Below are 16,181 nucleotides of genomic sequence, written 5' to 3'. Positions count from 1 at the left end.
GATGCTTTCAATGGCTTTCACATCTTCATCTGCATTCTGGACTCATATACCATTTGTTACAAAAAGCCTTTTTAAAAAGTGTGTCTGCAGCTGAATTGAGGCCTCAAAGTTTCATAAGAGCTAAAAATATGTCCATTGTCAAGTTAAAATGCAGTCTACTTCCATGCACAAGTATACAGCCCACGGTTAACAGATTCCTTAATTTACTGCCCATTAAGCTTCCTAAACTATTTCTTATTTTGTGCTTATTTCTAAAGCACTTCTGGTTATGCAAGTGTGTTTTATTAGCATAAATATATTCTCCGAGGGGAACCTGACTAACAGGCCAACTTTAATGCAACATTTCTATTTCATAGAAGAATTATCAATTAAATGGCTCTGTGGTTCTCCATTGGTACGTCAATCTGTTTTAGACATACTGGTAGCAGAGGCTATTACGTTAATCTAATCTTGTTCAAGAGGGAGATGTAGTATCCAAGCACTATGGTTTTAGATATTTATGTTTAATTGCAGAATACAGCACTGGCTGGAAAAATAATAAACCCTTTTACTTGTTTCTTGTGCCGAACTGCAATATTTTTTCCCCTTTATATAGCTGCAAGCAGAGCTGGATAAGAACAGTCCCTTTATCTTCTTTTTCTAGTTTGTCCTATAAAATAATCCAGCACACATTTCAGACTTAAGCATCACAACATCTCTTTGGGTTATAATCTTTTTAAAGCTGTGCCTCGTCTATTGATCCTTCCACTGATCTGACTCTTTAAAGGAGCACCTTTCAAGACTTTGGGAATTTGTTTCCCTTCGAGACAATGAACATTTCTTTGCTTTAATAATTTAGGTTTACAATAGCCTCCTTTAATAGGTGGAAAGTGGCTTATTTCACCATTTGAGCTCTGTTTGTCAGGTGTATTAATGGCCTGCACGGCCTGCTGCTCCCTCAGAAATTTCCCATGTACCTTAGAGTAATAGATCCAACTGTCTGCATCTCAGTAACCCCAACAGACTACTTCTGCAGGCTTCAAGGGAGTTTGGGGGATACAGAACTGCAACATCAATGTTGATTAATTGGTTAGATTTACAGGGCAACCCTATGTATACCTACTTAAAGTAAGACCCATTAAATTTAATACGAATTACTTACAAGATTGTGTATTACAGCTTAATAAATTAAAAATCTGTGGGGAGCAGGGTGGGGGGTTCATGACATAATGGGATGGAGCATGCTCAGTGCCGGATTAAACCCCATGGAGGCATTTGAAATCTCAGGACCTCCTGGCAAATTATCTCCTAATATGTTTTTTATTTCACCAACCAACAATTTTAATAAACCATTTTTTTATTACACAAAAAATAGTATTTATTTTGATCCTTTGTTTTGGGACCCCTAAAAGATGTGGAGCCCATAGACCAGTGCCTATGCTAATCCAACTATGGGTGCATTTATACGTGCTCCACTGACGTACACAGGAGCCAGGAATGGAACCCCTGTGTGAAATGGTCACTGACTGTGCTGTGTTCTGGTTCATCACATTTCTATGCAGATGTGTTTTACTGAAGGATAAGTGGGGCCATACAGCACCGTAGCAGCCCACGTTCTGGTGTGGCTCACCTCCAAGTAGTAACACGTAGAGCATGATTGTTTGCAGCAGGGAAGGCTTCGCATGTACAGGTCTGAAATTCGACACAATTGGGGCTCCCGATTGTGTAGAAGCCTTGATGCATAGAGTCATATCTGCATAGGCTTCCTGCATGAATATGTCTGTGGTGTGCACATGGACACTGGGCAGTGGGGCAGGCAATCTTTCTGAAGAGGTCTCTCAATGAGAGCCTTAAGACCACGTCTGTGACCCCTGTCACAAAAGAACAGGAACTGCAAACGTATAACTAAAGAACCAATGAAAATACTGAACTTCCTTGGGAATGAAACCAACATTTGTCATGAATCTAATCTAGTGTTGCGTGCTGCCTCTTGAACCTATTTTCTCAAGACTTTGGAAGACTAACTAATCTAAATACAGTTATGTTTTTCTGTATAGAATGACAAGCTATGATTATGATAATATATACAGGATGAATGGATTCAGATCCAAATTACTATTACACCACTGTGAGGATTATTATGAAGCCAAAAAAAAGTGCATTTTTAATAATGGACTTCATCCCACTCTCCACCCACTCTCCACCTTAGAGCAGATTTATGCCACAAGGTGCCATAGGAAGGCACTGGACATAGTAAAAGATCCATCACATCCTGGTCACTGTCTCTTCGAGCTCCTGCCGTCGGGACGGAGATACAGGACGATGAAGACAAGAACGAGCCGTCTTAAGAACAGCTTCTTCTCTAGATCGATCTCGGCCCTGAATGGGAAGCCTGGACTTTGAAAGTCATCTAATCTTCCTTGCTGTACTATACTGTATTGTTTTAATTAGTGTTTTTATGGAGCAGTCAAGTAATTTCGTTGTCCCTGAGAGGGGGCAATGACAATAAAGATATTATTATTATTATTATTATTATTATTATTATTATTATTATTATTATCCCCCAGAGTTAATTTATGGAAAGATGCTGTAACCTTTTGAAGTGAATTTTTAAATAACGTTGTTCTACTACCATTCAATGCTCCGATGCTATTCTGCTTCTTGAGCTGGAAAAGACATACAAGGATTGACTGAGTTTCACTATGTGAATTACTATGCGCCTACTTATAGTATCTCCAGTGCAAGATTTTTTTAAAAATTAAATCTTTGTAAAATCTTGATTGCACTTAACCAAATTGTTGGCTTATATGGAGCAAGATTTCCTAAAAGTCAAAACAAGGGAGGGAAAATAAATCAGACTGCAAGTTTGTATGGCCAGAACCTTGTTCTGCCAGTTACCACTGCAGGTTCTTAAAGGATCTTCAGTAGAGAATATAGAAGGGAAAATATATTTTTATTTGAACAGAACAGGAAAACCTCCTCAAACAGCAACAAAAAAAACCCCATCATACAGTAAACCTTCTTAAACAACAATAAAAAATCCTCTTACACCAAGATATAACCCCAAAGGAACAATTCCAAAGAAACATTTCCCCCACCAGACCCTCACCCTCATACAGCACCAAATCTAGTCATAGGACACCTCAGCAGTATTTGGTCCATCATACTCTTCCAACTCAACCACATTGCCCTCAGCATTATTTGGTCCACCATACTCTCCTAACTCAACCACATTGCCCTCTGCAGTATTTGGTTCATCATACTCTTCCAACTCAACCACGTTGCCCTCAGCAGTATTTGGCCCATCATATTCTTCCAACTCAACCATATTGTACCTGCCTCAACCAGGTTAGGCTAGATGTCTCCATGACAAATAGGGCTCCTAATCTGGGCAATCAAGCCCCAACTGGGCTGCCCTCAAAGGCAGGAGTTTACCCCTGCAAAGACTCACAGGAAGGGTTGCTTGTGCAAGGCCAAACCTACACCTCCTCAATTGTTTTCTTCCATGTTTACTGCTAAAAATCGACCCAGATCAGGCCATTCGTTTGATAGAGGATCCCGAGACCTGTAGCCTGTCAATGGACCTTTTAGCATGATTTTCTCTCCAACTTTATATTGATATTTTATCTGTACCAAATTTGAAATGACTGCCGTCAGATGTTTCATCTCATTACACCCATTTCTGTATCTGTATTTTTTCTCCCCACCCCCATCAGTGTATACAATATTTGGTTTGCCCTATTGGAACTATCCAGTTCTCTTTCAAGTGAGCATGTTCAGAATTTGCACATATACTTATTTCAATATATGGCAAGCAGGACAGGGAAGAAAATTGCTTTGGTTCCTATCCGAATATGAACGGGCCTAATTTGCATTTCCAGAAGCAGGGTACAAACTGAAATGCAGCAATCTTTCAGAATTTGCACTTCTTTGAATATTGCAATGGAATTCTCCAACAAAAAAAGTATGCAAAAATGTATATATTAGGGGAATATATTTCATATATTAATGAAAATAATATGCAAGATTCATTATATTAGGGGAAATAGCATACACAAATGTGTATTGGGGGGCGCACTAAAATGTCTCCTTTTTAAATTGCACATTGATGTGGAAAAAAGAGAACTAAACTGAAGATTGGAAAAATGTTAAACAAAGAAAGCAAACTTTGGAGCTAAAGTTTAAAAATATGAATGAACTTAAATCCATTAATTTCATTTATCTAATCCACGATTAGATGTATAATATACAATACAAAGTATAGGACACTTTTGAAAGGTGGCTCAGGAATAAAAATGCATTTACAGGCTCCCTCTTCATCTAACCCCCCTCCCAAATGATAATATGGGTTTATGCCCATTGTTGGCTTTAACCATGATGCAGACCTAGCTAACTCAGGTCCCAAGAACTTAGTTATGCTGTTTCTGCTACATAACTTTAGAATATAGCCAGTGATCTTTAGAAGAGTACATGGTTTTGATTGCTACAGGAGAAGAACAAGAAAGCTATTGGTGCTGCAACAAAGCTACAAAAGCAACATTTCTGCTGCGGAGAACACATTTAAACAATTACCCTCCTGACTCCAGCTCTTCCCATCTTTCTCTTTTCTCAGGAGACGGATTGTACATCTTTATGATCAATAGAACCAGATAAATTATTCATTCCGAAAATCATTGATTAGATTTACATCAGTGTACTGTTTCTGTTTTATGGAATGTTTATGAGAAGGCACCGTTAAAAAGAACATGGCCCATTCACATTTATTTCATTAACAGTTGTTGTTGCTGCTGCTGTTCTGCCAACTCCTACCAATCTATGAGGTTGGACTGGGAATATTTTCCTGCCATCGCTTGGGATTTCAAATGAGAACCTTGAGTGCTGCGATTTCAATGCCAAATCGGAAGTTACTATTTGAGTGTCTTGATTGCATTTGTTCTGTAACCAGGAAATGGGGTAGACCGGCCATTAGCTCAGTCTGGCAGCACATCAGGCCTGCAGGGCTGCTGTCAGTCACCTGGTATTATTGGTCTGGAAACCTGGATTTGTTCCTAAGAAAAGTGTCCCTTTGGTTATTACAGTTGATTTAGTTGTCCTGGATTGGGGTGCATAGGGTGTTAGTGATGGGGTATTACTCTAGTGAGGGACACATCATGGTCCTTCTGAGGTAGTTTGTCCACCTTTGGTCCCCAGCCTGCACTTAGCTCTCACCAGTAGCTCCCAGAAGCTGTCAGAATGTGACAGTGGCCACACCCTGGGAAACAGGAAACTCTGACTGGTTGGATAAACTAGGTGAAGGTAGCCAAAGGGTCTCAAACCCTCAGTGACTTAGGGACTTCCCCTGCGTGTGAAGAGAGGCTCTGGTAGATTGAGCAGACAAGAACAATAGTGGGTCCAATGGCCAATAAGGTGGTTCCTGCAAGTGGTATAGAGGGAAGTGAGGGGCAGATGAGTAAAGAGGGAAGTGATGGGTAAAGTAGCCCATCTAGGAGAAGGGTAACTCTTAAACCACTTCTGCCTTGTGGGATATCTTTGGGGAAAGGAAAGGCTAAGGAGTAAACCATACACAAATCCAGAGTGGAGTCCCTAAGAGAGCTGGATGGCACCTCCTTCCAGCAACTCCTGCAGCCAGGCTGGTGTCAAACATATTGCTCTGCTCTCCTTTGTACCACATCAGCGAGGCCAACAGGGGGATCTTGTCATCTGGGCAGCCCAGAACCTCCATACACACTGCCCAGGCTGGCACCCCAGAGAGGTCATTTCAGTACTGCTAATGCAATGGTTTGGCTTCACCCACAGAGGTGTGGTCCATTGTTCTTGAGACAGATGGTTGCCAGCAACAGTTGTCCAGAATTTCAATGCATCAGAAATGTAGCAGGAAACATCCAATACATCATTCTCAACTTCTTCAATGCAATAAGTGTCTTGAATTTCAGACTCACAGGGTTCTTTTGTGTAGACAGCTTGAATCCACGTGAATTGCAGACTACCAGAACAGTCCTCAATGACTGCCTTCGAACTGATCAGATGCAGCAATGCCACAGAAGTAGTTCCACATTACCATCACTACTACAGACAGGGTTGGAGTCAGGGGATCTTCTGCTTCCCAGACAATAAATCTATTATAAATGGGGCTTGTACAACACTAGGTCCATGGGCCATTTGTACCACGGCTCCACCCAGGTTTTCAAGGGGTGCTGAATAACTATGGTTTGCAATTGCTTCCTACTGTTTTGCAGAAGCACATATGGCAAGGGTAGACACTGACCTGTGACCCTGAGGGAATATGGCCTCAACAGAAAAAAGTCTCTCTCTCTCTCTCTCTCACACACACACACACACACACACACATCCGCCAATAGAAGGTAGGAAGGATGTTGTCATCTTCTCCCTATATTGAGATGCACTTAATGGAATTGATAGATCTTTCTCCATCCTCTTGCAAGGCTGATCAACATATGAGTGTGCGGACTGCTGGGTCAGGAAAAGATTTCAATGCTGTGACCACTGACATCAAGGAAGAGTGGAAATGGAAACAGGGGAGAGACAGGCACCAACCAACATTGGAGCTAATGTAATCACTTTGGTCCTGTGTTCCACAAAGCACAAGCCAAACTTGAGTCCAGTCACCATATTGTGTAAAGATATTATGCAGTTGATCTGAGCTTACTTGACCAAGTCTAATGAGGCCCCTGTGGCGTTGGCCTTCCTAGGTGGTGTGACATCATACTGGGTTCATAAGGAAAGGGTTAACTAATTGTAAAATGACTAACCAAAGGAAACCTAAGGGGAGGCGTTAGAGTTAGAGTTAGAGTTAGAGTGGTTGAGAAGTCAGTCTGGAATTAGAGACAAGACAGAGAGGATAAGTCTGTGGGTTGGGCTAGTCTGATGTGAGAGAATTTATTAAGAGGAGCCAGTCAAACAGTTGAGATAATCAGTCAGAAGGTATTAGGAAGGTATAGGCCAGTAAAGAAACTAAAGTTAAGAAACTGACAGGAATATTATCTGAGAAACCATAAACTTGTTAATGTTTATAAAATAAATTTGTTTATTGGGTTCACTTTTAACAACTGTCTGGACTCAGTGTTTTACCCGAGAGTAACAGGTTGGTGGCAGCGGGGAAGCGAGCACAGTGGTGGCACAGGGATCAATAGACCATTAAATGTCTGGGGACCCTGTGTGATTGCCACAGCCCCTTTTGCACTATACATTTAAGTCAGCACCATACCACTTTAAGCAGTCAGGACATCTCCCAAAGAATCTCCCAAAGAATCCTAGGATTTGTAGTTTATTAAGGATGCCAAGAGTTGCTAGGAGATACCTAGTCCCCTCACACAACTTCAATTGCCAGAATTCCCTGGGATTAATTGTTAAACCACTCTCACTCTGTGAGGCCAATAGGGGTCTTCTAAGAACTCTCCATATTCTTAACAAACTACAGTTCTAGGATTCTTTAGGAGAAGTCATTTCTGTTTAAAGTGGTATGCCTTAAATGCAGATGGGGCCTTAGTTCAATGAGCTTTATTTCTGGACACACATGTTTATGACTGCTGTATTAATGTCCTTCCCCACCCATTTTTTTGGTCTTAAAACAGGACTGCCTTTCAAAAAAAATCAGAAAAATATTGTTTGTCCCACCTGGACTCTAAAAGTGTGCTTGTGTTTTAACAGGGATGCTAGTCCCATTAATTTCCATGGGACTTCCTGCTGAAATTCTGCCGAGCTTCACAGCCTTGGATATTTATTGTAGCACCATTGAAAATAGATACACACATGCTCAAACTTCTCAGCTCCAAGAAAGTGATGCGTCTCCAAGTCTTAGATAAGGATCTTGTTTCAGCTCTGCAGATGGTAAGCATTTATTGATGTTTTTAGGTTAGTGTTAAGCTTATTGACCTGGGGTTTTAATATTTACAGTATTTTGCCAGAATCAATACTGTGACCTTAAGGTAAAGAAAAACACACACATTTAAGTCAACAACAAATCACTTTAAGTTGATGCCAAAGGTTCCTTGCAATCCTTCAAAACTTTCTTTCTCATAACCCTAGCTGATGAAATAAGGAGAATTGCACCAAAACTCCCATATTACACCAATGCCTGCTCTATATTAAAGTAAAGTGACCCCTGACCATTAGGTCCAGTCGCGGACGACTCTGGGGTTGCGGCGCTCATCTCGCTTTATTGGCCAAGGGAGCCAGTGTACAGCTTCCAGGTCATGTGGTCAGCATGACTAAGCCACTTCTGGCGAACCAGAGCAGCGCACGGAAACGCCGTTTACCTTCCCGCCAGAGCGGTACCTATTTATCTACTTGCACTTTGATGTGCTTTCGAACTGCTAGGTTGGCAGGAGTGCTCTATATTAGGGTTGCCTTATTTCAAAAAGTAAAAACTAGGACTCCTTGAAAGTTGTTGAGCTTCTTATTATTATTATTACAAAAGCACCCAAAAAAAGGGGGGAGCCCAAGGTTATTTATACGTATATGTCTTTTCTGCATTTGGCTCTGTGACCTTATTGATAAAATCAGGTCGGCTGTTGCCACACATTTTGTTATGTGCCACCCTAATCCTTAAGCAGTGTGAGATTCCCAGGACCCAGGCGCTTACCCAGCATTTGAAATACTTTTGGAAATGAGGCACAGTGGAGACTGTGGTGTCTTTATGATATATGGTTTTTAGGATATATGGTTTTTAGCATGGCCCTCCCATGAAGCAGATGGAAGGCAGCTGCCATGGGCGGTGGAATCCTGCAGGGTGGTGCCCCTGCAGATGCCTCCTCTGCCTCTGCCCCTGCCCCTGCCCCTGCCCCTGCCCCTGCCAGGGTTGCATAGTGTTAGAAGTGGCTCTTGAGATCCTCAAAATAAAATCTGAACAAAATTGGTGAAGCAGCAAAGAGTTTATTGAATACAATATGTTCTTGCAAGAGCGGGTCTCCAAAGTAGGCACACTCTGGCTTTGACAAAGCATGAGCTTATATCCCCTATACCCAAAGTACAGGTTCCCTCCCTTGTCTTCCGGATGGCTGGGTACTACAAGGTTTACAGCCTATCACAAACTTTCCATTTCTAGACAATTCTGATAATTCAGGAGCCCCTCCTTCATTGGTTTGGCTCATCTTAAGATTTGACATCACCTGACTTCTTTTTTTAGGGGGGTAGGGGTGGGGAAAAACACATTGATACCTCTTATATCAAAGCAAAGGGGAGAAGGGTATCAGGCTGCAGAAGATGAAAAGTCATGACTGCCTAGCTTCCAGTTCTCCAGGAGATTTAAAGGTAAAGAGAGAATCTTGGGATTGCTACCTGGTGATCCTGTCTTGCCCGTCTCTGAGAAAAACAGCCACCTTCATCTATAAAGCAGAACATAGTGTGTTCAATATCTCCAGAGGCAAGATAACTTCCCAATAGCTCCAATTAAAAGAAATCAGGAGAGAGGGAATTAAAGGAGCCCACTTTCATCTTGATTTTTACTCTGTGCCCAGTGGTATTCTGGAAGGAAAAGGGAATAAAATGAGCTGGAAGAAGTGTTGCTTATTTATTTTGAATAAAAATAGGAAAGTGGAGCAGACACATAGCAGATATAGTGAACCTCGGTGCATGTGTTGTTGCTGAGATACTGGCTGCATTATAAGACCCTAGTATTTTGCTGTGAGTGAATGTCAGCAGACGATTGAACTTGCAGCACAATTGTCTTCCTTTTTATGTTTGGATAAACAATTATAAATATAAAAAAATGAAGTTGAAACCAGAAATCTAGGTGTACCCAAAAAGTTTCACTTTGGAGGCTGAGTTCATAGATGTTTCAGCCTGGAAAACAACTGATCTCCATCTCGAGTTCATTTTATTTTGCTTAGCAGCTGTTGCCTTTTGGCCACAAGGTGGCAACAAATATTAGAATGATTATTGCTGATAATGATGGCTTTGTTGGTAAATGAGCAACTCAGAAGAGCAAAAAGGTCATTCAGTTCCTTACACTGACTTTCTAACTTGTTTTTGTAAATGAGTTCTGGAGAACTTGGGGACTCCTTGGAAAACTATCAAGGGTTCCCAAATGGAAGATCAATAATAGCTGACAAGATTTCCAGAAAAGACTACTGATCTTCTGAACTCACCCCCCCCCCCCGCCATACCAACACCTGCAAGAGCACATTAGTTGCTTTCTAATGTACAGTGTTAGATCCTACAGGACACCAAGAGTCCTAGCACCCTGTAGCACAAGCTTTGCCAATCTGGTGCTCTTCCACCTATTTTGGAAGAAGTGTGACATTTATTCTGAATAAAATGGGATAGCTGAGCAGACCTCAGTGCTGTTGCTGAGATATTGCGGTCCAAAATATCTGAAGAAAACCAGTTTGGCAAAATCAGTATGCAGAAAATCAATTTGTAAACATCTGAAGTAAAAAAAATCGTGTTTCCTGTTTTCTCTTGATCCCCTTGTTGCATCTGAAATCCAGCCCACTTCTGAATCTGCTGGAAAATCTTGCCAGAAAGTCTTGCTTAGATATAAGAGGTATCAATGTGTTTTCCCCAACCCCCTAAAAAAGAAGTCAGGTGATCTCAAAACTTAAGATGAGCCAAACCAATGGAGGAGGGGGCTCCTGAATTTGCAGAATTGTCTAGAAATGGAAAGCTCAGATAGTACTGGATTTTTTTCAGCCCTGTATGCCAACCTGCACAAATCTTTTCTTCTGCACCATTATGCAGTAGCTAGCATAGCAATGAAGTTAGTTCCAGCATGTTGCATCACCACTCCTGTACCAATGTGTAAATAAGGATATATAATGTCAAGATAAGGATAGGTATTGGGGTGAAAGAAGTGTTCCCAAATATCCAGGTTCTTTCCCACCCAAACACTCAGTGTATGAGAGACTCTCTTTATCACTGGTGTACTTTATTAAGTCTCTGTTTCATCCAGCTGTGCACTCCCAGTTTAACTCAGTAGTGAAAACCCAGGTGGATAGGAAAGACCATGGAAAACCAACCTGAAATTCTCAGCATGTTGTACGCTGAAATAAATTTATATGAGCATGATGTACTGGTGGTATTTGACTCCTAGTAAGTTAGCAAAAATGTATAAGACAAGTAATCTAAAGGGAGTGGAGGGTGGGTGACTCAAAGAAAATGGCGGGGATGGCTGGCGCGGCCACATTATAACGGCAAGCCACGCCCCTGCTGAGCTTCCCTATTGGGTGCCCAACCGGGGAGGGGCGTGGCGCGCCAGCCCTGGAGTTGAAGCAGGGGGCGGAGCGCCCCCTGCATGACGCAGGAATCGTCTCCCGCTCACAACCCCTCCCCTCTGGGAGGAGGAGAGGCTTAAGTTAGCAAAAATGTATAAGACAAGTACAAATACGTGCTGGAAATGTAAAGAAAAAGAAGGTACCTTTTAACCATATGTGGTGGTCGTGTAAGGTAATAAAAGCATTCTGGGAAATGATATACAATGAATTGAGAAAATGTTTAAAATAACTTTTCTTTAAAAAAGCAGAAGCTTTTTTTTATTAGGAATTGTAGGTACCGAAATCCCAAAGGAGCAGAAAAGACTTTTCATGTACCTGACAACAGCTGTACGGATGCTACTAGCCCAGAGATGGAAAGAAGATAAAGTCGCTACCAGAGAGGAATGGCAAACCAAGCTGTTGGACTATGTGGTGGGGGATGAGTGCTCAGACCCCTGGGCCCTCACTTGTGGGGTGCCTCAGGGTTCCGTCCTCTCCCCCATGCTTTTTAACATCTATATGAAGCCACTGGGAGAGATCATCAGGGGGTTTGGACTGGGTGTCCATCAATATGCAGATGATACCCAGCTCTACCTCTCTTTCAAATCAGAACCAGTGAAGGCGGTGAAGGTCCTGTGTGAGTGCCTGGAGGCAGTTGGAAGATGGATGGTGGCTAATGGATTGAGGTTGAATCCTGACAAGACAGAAGTACTGTTTTTGGGGGACAGGGGGCGGGCTGGTGTGGAGGACTCCCTGGTCCTGAATAGGGTAACTGTGCCCCTGAAGGACCAGGTGCGCAGCCTGGGAGTCATTTTGGACTCACAGCTGTCCATGGAGGCGCAGGTCAATTCTGTGTCCAGGGCAGCTGTCTACCAACTCCACCTGGTACGCAGGCTGAGACCCTACCTGCCCGCGGACTGTCTCGCCAGAGTGGTGCATGCTCTGGTTATCTCCCGCTTGGACTACTGCAATGCGCTCTACGTGGGGCTACCTTTGAAGGTGACTCGGAAACTACAACTAATCCAGAATGCGGCAGCTAGACTGGTGACTGGGGGCGGCCGCCGAGACCACATAACACCGGTCTTGAAAGACCTACATTGGCTCCCAGTACGTTTCCGAGCACAATTCAAAGTGCTGGTGTTGACCTTTAAAGCCCTAAACGGCCTCGGCCCAGTATACCTGAAGGAGCGTCTCCACCCCCATCGTTCTGCCCGGATGCTGAGGTCCAGCGCCGAGGGCCTTCTGGCGGTTCCCTCATTGCGAGAAGCAAAGCTACAGGGAACCAGGCAGAGGGCCTTCTCGGTAGTGGCGCCTGCCCTGTGGAACGCCCTCCCATCGGATGTCAAAGCGATAAATAACTACCTGACATTCAGAAGACATCTTAAGGCAGCCCTGTTCAGGGAAGTTTTTAATCTGTGATATTTTAGTGTATTTTTGGTTTTCTGTGGAAGCCGCCCAGAGTGGCTGGGGAAACCCAGCCAGATGGGCGGGGTACAAATAATAAATTATTATTATTATTATTATTATTATGCTGAAATGGCAAAGCTGACCAGAAAGCTCAGGAACCAGGAAGGCAAAATCTTCAAGAAAGAATGGGAAGAATTTATAATTTATTTAGGAGACCACTGTAAGCAGATGAAAACATTAGCAGGATTCTAATAACACTTGTCATGTAACAAACACTATGGACAATATGGAGAGATACAAAAATATGGATTATGAAATAATATGCAGTTGAAAAGGTTGACAATAGGACTGGGAAGTCTGGAGATTCAGAGAAATCCCTATACAGTGGTATCTTTGGTACTCAAACACTGCAAACCTGGAAATAAGTGTTTCAGTTAGTGAACTTTTTTCAGAAGCCGAACATGCTCCATTTTGAGTGTTACGCTTCTGATTTGAGTGCCACACTTCCATTTTGAGTGCCACACTTCTGTTTTGAGTGTTATGCTGAGGTCTGTCTGTTTTTGCTATTTATTTTGCGTTTTTGTGGCTCTTTTTTATTATTATTGTGATTGTGTGGAACCCAGTTCAGCTACTGATTGATTGATTGTGTGACTTCAGTACATTGTTTATTGCTTTCATTTTATTGATCAGCTGTCTTGTTAGATAGTAAAATCCATGTTAAATTGCTGTTTTAGGGGTTGTTTTTCAAAGTCTGGAACTGATCCATGTTGCATTCCTTTCTATGGGAAAGCGTGCCTTGGTTTTGGAACGCTTTGGTTTTGGAATGGACTTCCAGAAAGGATTCAGTTTAAGAACCAAGGTACCACTGTATACGGATATGGACTTGGTACTGTTAAAACCTTACACTTGTAAAATCATTTTTTTAAAAGAAAAAAGAAGAAAAAAAGAAAAGAAAACCCAGGTGGATCCAGCTGAGGCCCACCCAGCTCATTCATTCAAGTCTTGGTAATACAGTCTGGATCAGCCTGCTCATCTGCAATCAATACATGGATAAGCATGGTTTTCTTAAGGACCAATTTGGCATTCAGCAGCAGCAGAAGCTCCAGACCAGAGGGTTTGGTTGGTCTGCTACCAGAAACTTCTGGTGGAGTGAGAGGACTGGAACAGGGAACAGGGAACAAACACCTAGGCCTCTACGTGTGATGGTGGAGAGCTCTGCTCCACTCCATCCCAGCAAGGACATTGTTACCCCAGGGGTCCCTCTCAGATTTGCAGGACTCTAATGAATAACAACTCTCTTAAAGTTAATAAGGGAATTTTATTGCTGAACCAGTTCAATCTGATTTCTAGATTTATTTATTTTTTGAATTGTGATTTAGATTTAAAGAGGACAAATTATCATTGCGGTGCCATTTGATTTCCAATAATTCTACATACTGCTTCATAATAGTCACCCACCTTAGGCACAAATAATAATAATAATAATAATAATAATAATAATAATAATAATAATAATTTATTATTTATACCCCGCCCATCTGGCTGGGCCTCCCCAGCCACTCTGGGCGGCTTCCATAGAACCAAAAATACAGTAAAATATCACACGTTAAAAACTTCCCTGAACAGGGCTGCCTTAAGATGTCCTCTGAATGTCAGGTAGTTGTTTATCGCTTTGACATCTGCTGGAAGGGCGTTCCACAGGGCGGGCGCCACTACCGAGAAGGCCCTCTGCCTGGTTCCCTGTAGCTTTGCTTCTCGCAATGAGGGAACCGCCAGAAGGCCCTCGGCGCTGGACCTCAGCATCCGGGCAGAATGATGGGGGTGGAGACACTCCTTCAGGTATACTGGACCGAGGCCGTTTAGGGCTTTAAAGGTCAGCACCAACACTTTGAATTGTGCTCGGAAACGTACTGGGAGCCAATGTAGGTCTTTCAAGACTGGTGTTATATGGTCTCGGCGGCCGCCCCCAGTCACCAGTCTAGCTGCCGCATTCTGGATTAGTTGTAGTTTCCGAGTCACCTTCAAAGGTAGCCCCACGTAGAGTTCATTGCAGTAGTCCAAGCGGGAGATAACCAGAGCATGCACCACTCTGGCGAGACAGTCCGCAGGCAGATAGGGTCTCAGCCTACGTACCAGATGGAGCTGGTAAACAGCTGCCCTGGACATGGGATACCCATCTGCTTTTGAAAACAAATAAAAAATGAAATAAATAATTATTATTTCCAAAAAGGATGGAAATAGGAACAAATGAGTTCCTGACCCCGGGATGTGGGGTGCATTCATTTTTCATTCTCGTTTCTTGTTTGTATCATTCATTTCTCAAATATTTCTTTTCAGATGGGAAACTGAAATAGTCTGGAACAACCTGTGCAGATTACAATATCAGTAAAAGTTATGCACATGCACACACAGAGAGATGCTAGATTGTGTGGATTATAGGCATCTGAAATGGTAGTAAGAAGAAAGTCTAAAAATGTCGTGCCAACCGGATGAAAATTGCAGAAGTTGAGAAGTCCCAAGCTCCCTTTGGTGTGCAAAACTAGTTGGGTTGTGCTTTGGGTCCACATTCCTGTATAGTTTAATTTATCATTTTCAGCTTTTCATCCATCTACTTTATGCAGGTTATTTTACTAATATAATTGGATGTCATGCTCCATAGTGGTGTTTTGCAGCTGACGGATGATTTAAAATGTAAGCTTTACAAACACGACAATGTCAAGAACCGGCTAATTAAAAATCAACTTACCGCCCAAGCCATTTCTAGTCATTTATAGCATAATATGTTCAGAATATGCATCACATTGCAATCTCACAAAAAACATTTTCTTCTTATATTTGTGTTTGGCAGATTTGCCTCTTTTTGACAACCTGAAATTGGTACACCCCCATGCATCTCACTTGGTGTGATTTAATTAAAATAGACAACAGCAACCCATGCCACAGTTCTTTTGAAATAACTTTGCAGGTTTGACCTGGAGGTGAAATTAGCCTGAAAATGCCATACATATTACAAGTAGAAAGGAAGTTCTTAGCTTTTCAATGTACTTTGTATTGTATTGTATTGTAGTAACAAATGTGTTTGTTTGGCAGCGGTGGCGAACCTATGGCAAGCATGCCACACTTGGCACACGGAGCCCTCACTGCTGGCACACGTGCCATTGGCCCATCTGCATTGTTCCCCCCCATTTTTTCTCCCACTCCCCCCCCCCCCCGAGCTACAGCTTGCATCCGCTGTTGAAACCCAGAATCTTTTTTTTAAAAAAAAATTTTTGCTGGTGGCCAGAGATTGTGTTCCGCGATTGGTCTGTTTTCCAATTTGCTGTGCCAGTGGCTGTTTCTGATTGGGTATAGCAACATTCATTTTTTAACCCTTATTGTGCTGATTTTTTTGGCACTTTGGCGGACGATGAAGTCGGTGCTGCGTGTTAGTTCCAGCAAAGGTATTATTGGTCATTTATTTCTGTTCTCTCTCCCCACTAAAAAGCTCAACAGCTTTGCGATAAATAAGTAGGTTTTGGTTTGCAGTCTGGGCGCTTGGTCTCTAAAAGGTTTGCCACCACTGTTATATGGGATCAAACATAGCCA

General features: G+C 42.3%; 1 long non-coding RNA gene across 1 annotated transcript; it reads left to right on the top strand.

Annotated features, from left to right (window-relative positions):
- Nucleotides 1–6,835: 6,835 nt before the first annotated feature.
- LOC310770349 lies at nt 6,836–15,260 on the top strand. Its single transcript, XR_014552097.1, has 3 exons — nt 6,836–6,921; nt 7,648–7,827; nt 14,934–15,260. It is a non-coding gene; the product is annotated as an uncharacterized lncRNA (long non-coding RNA).
- The last annotated feature ends 921 nt before the right edge of the window (nt 15,261–16,181 follow it).

The sequence above is a fragment of the Podarcis filfolensis genome (genome assembly GCF_964270895.1).
Source record: "Podarcis filfolensis genome assembly, chromosome: 9".
NCBI lineage: Eukaryota > Metazoa > Chordata > Lepidosauria > Squamata > Lacertidae > Podarcis > Podarcis filfolensis.
The sequence above is the reverse complement of the archived record's forward strand: the minus strand, read 5'-3'. Positions and strand labels throughout refer to the sequence as shown.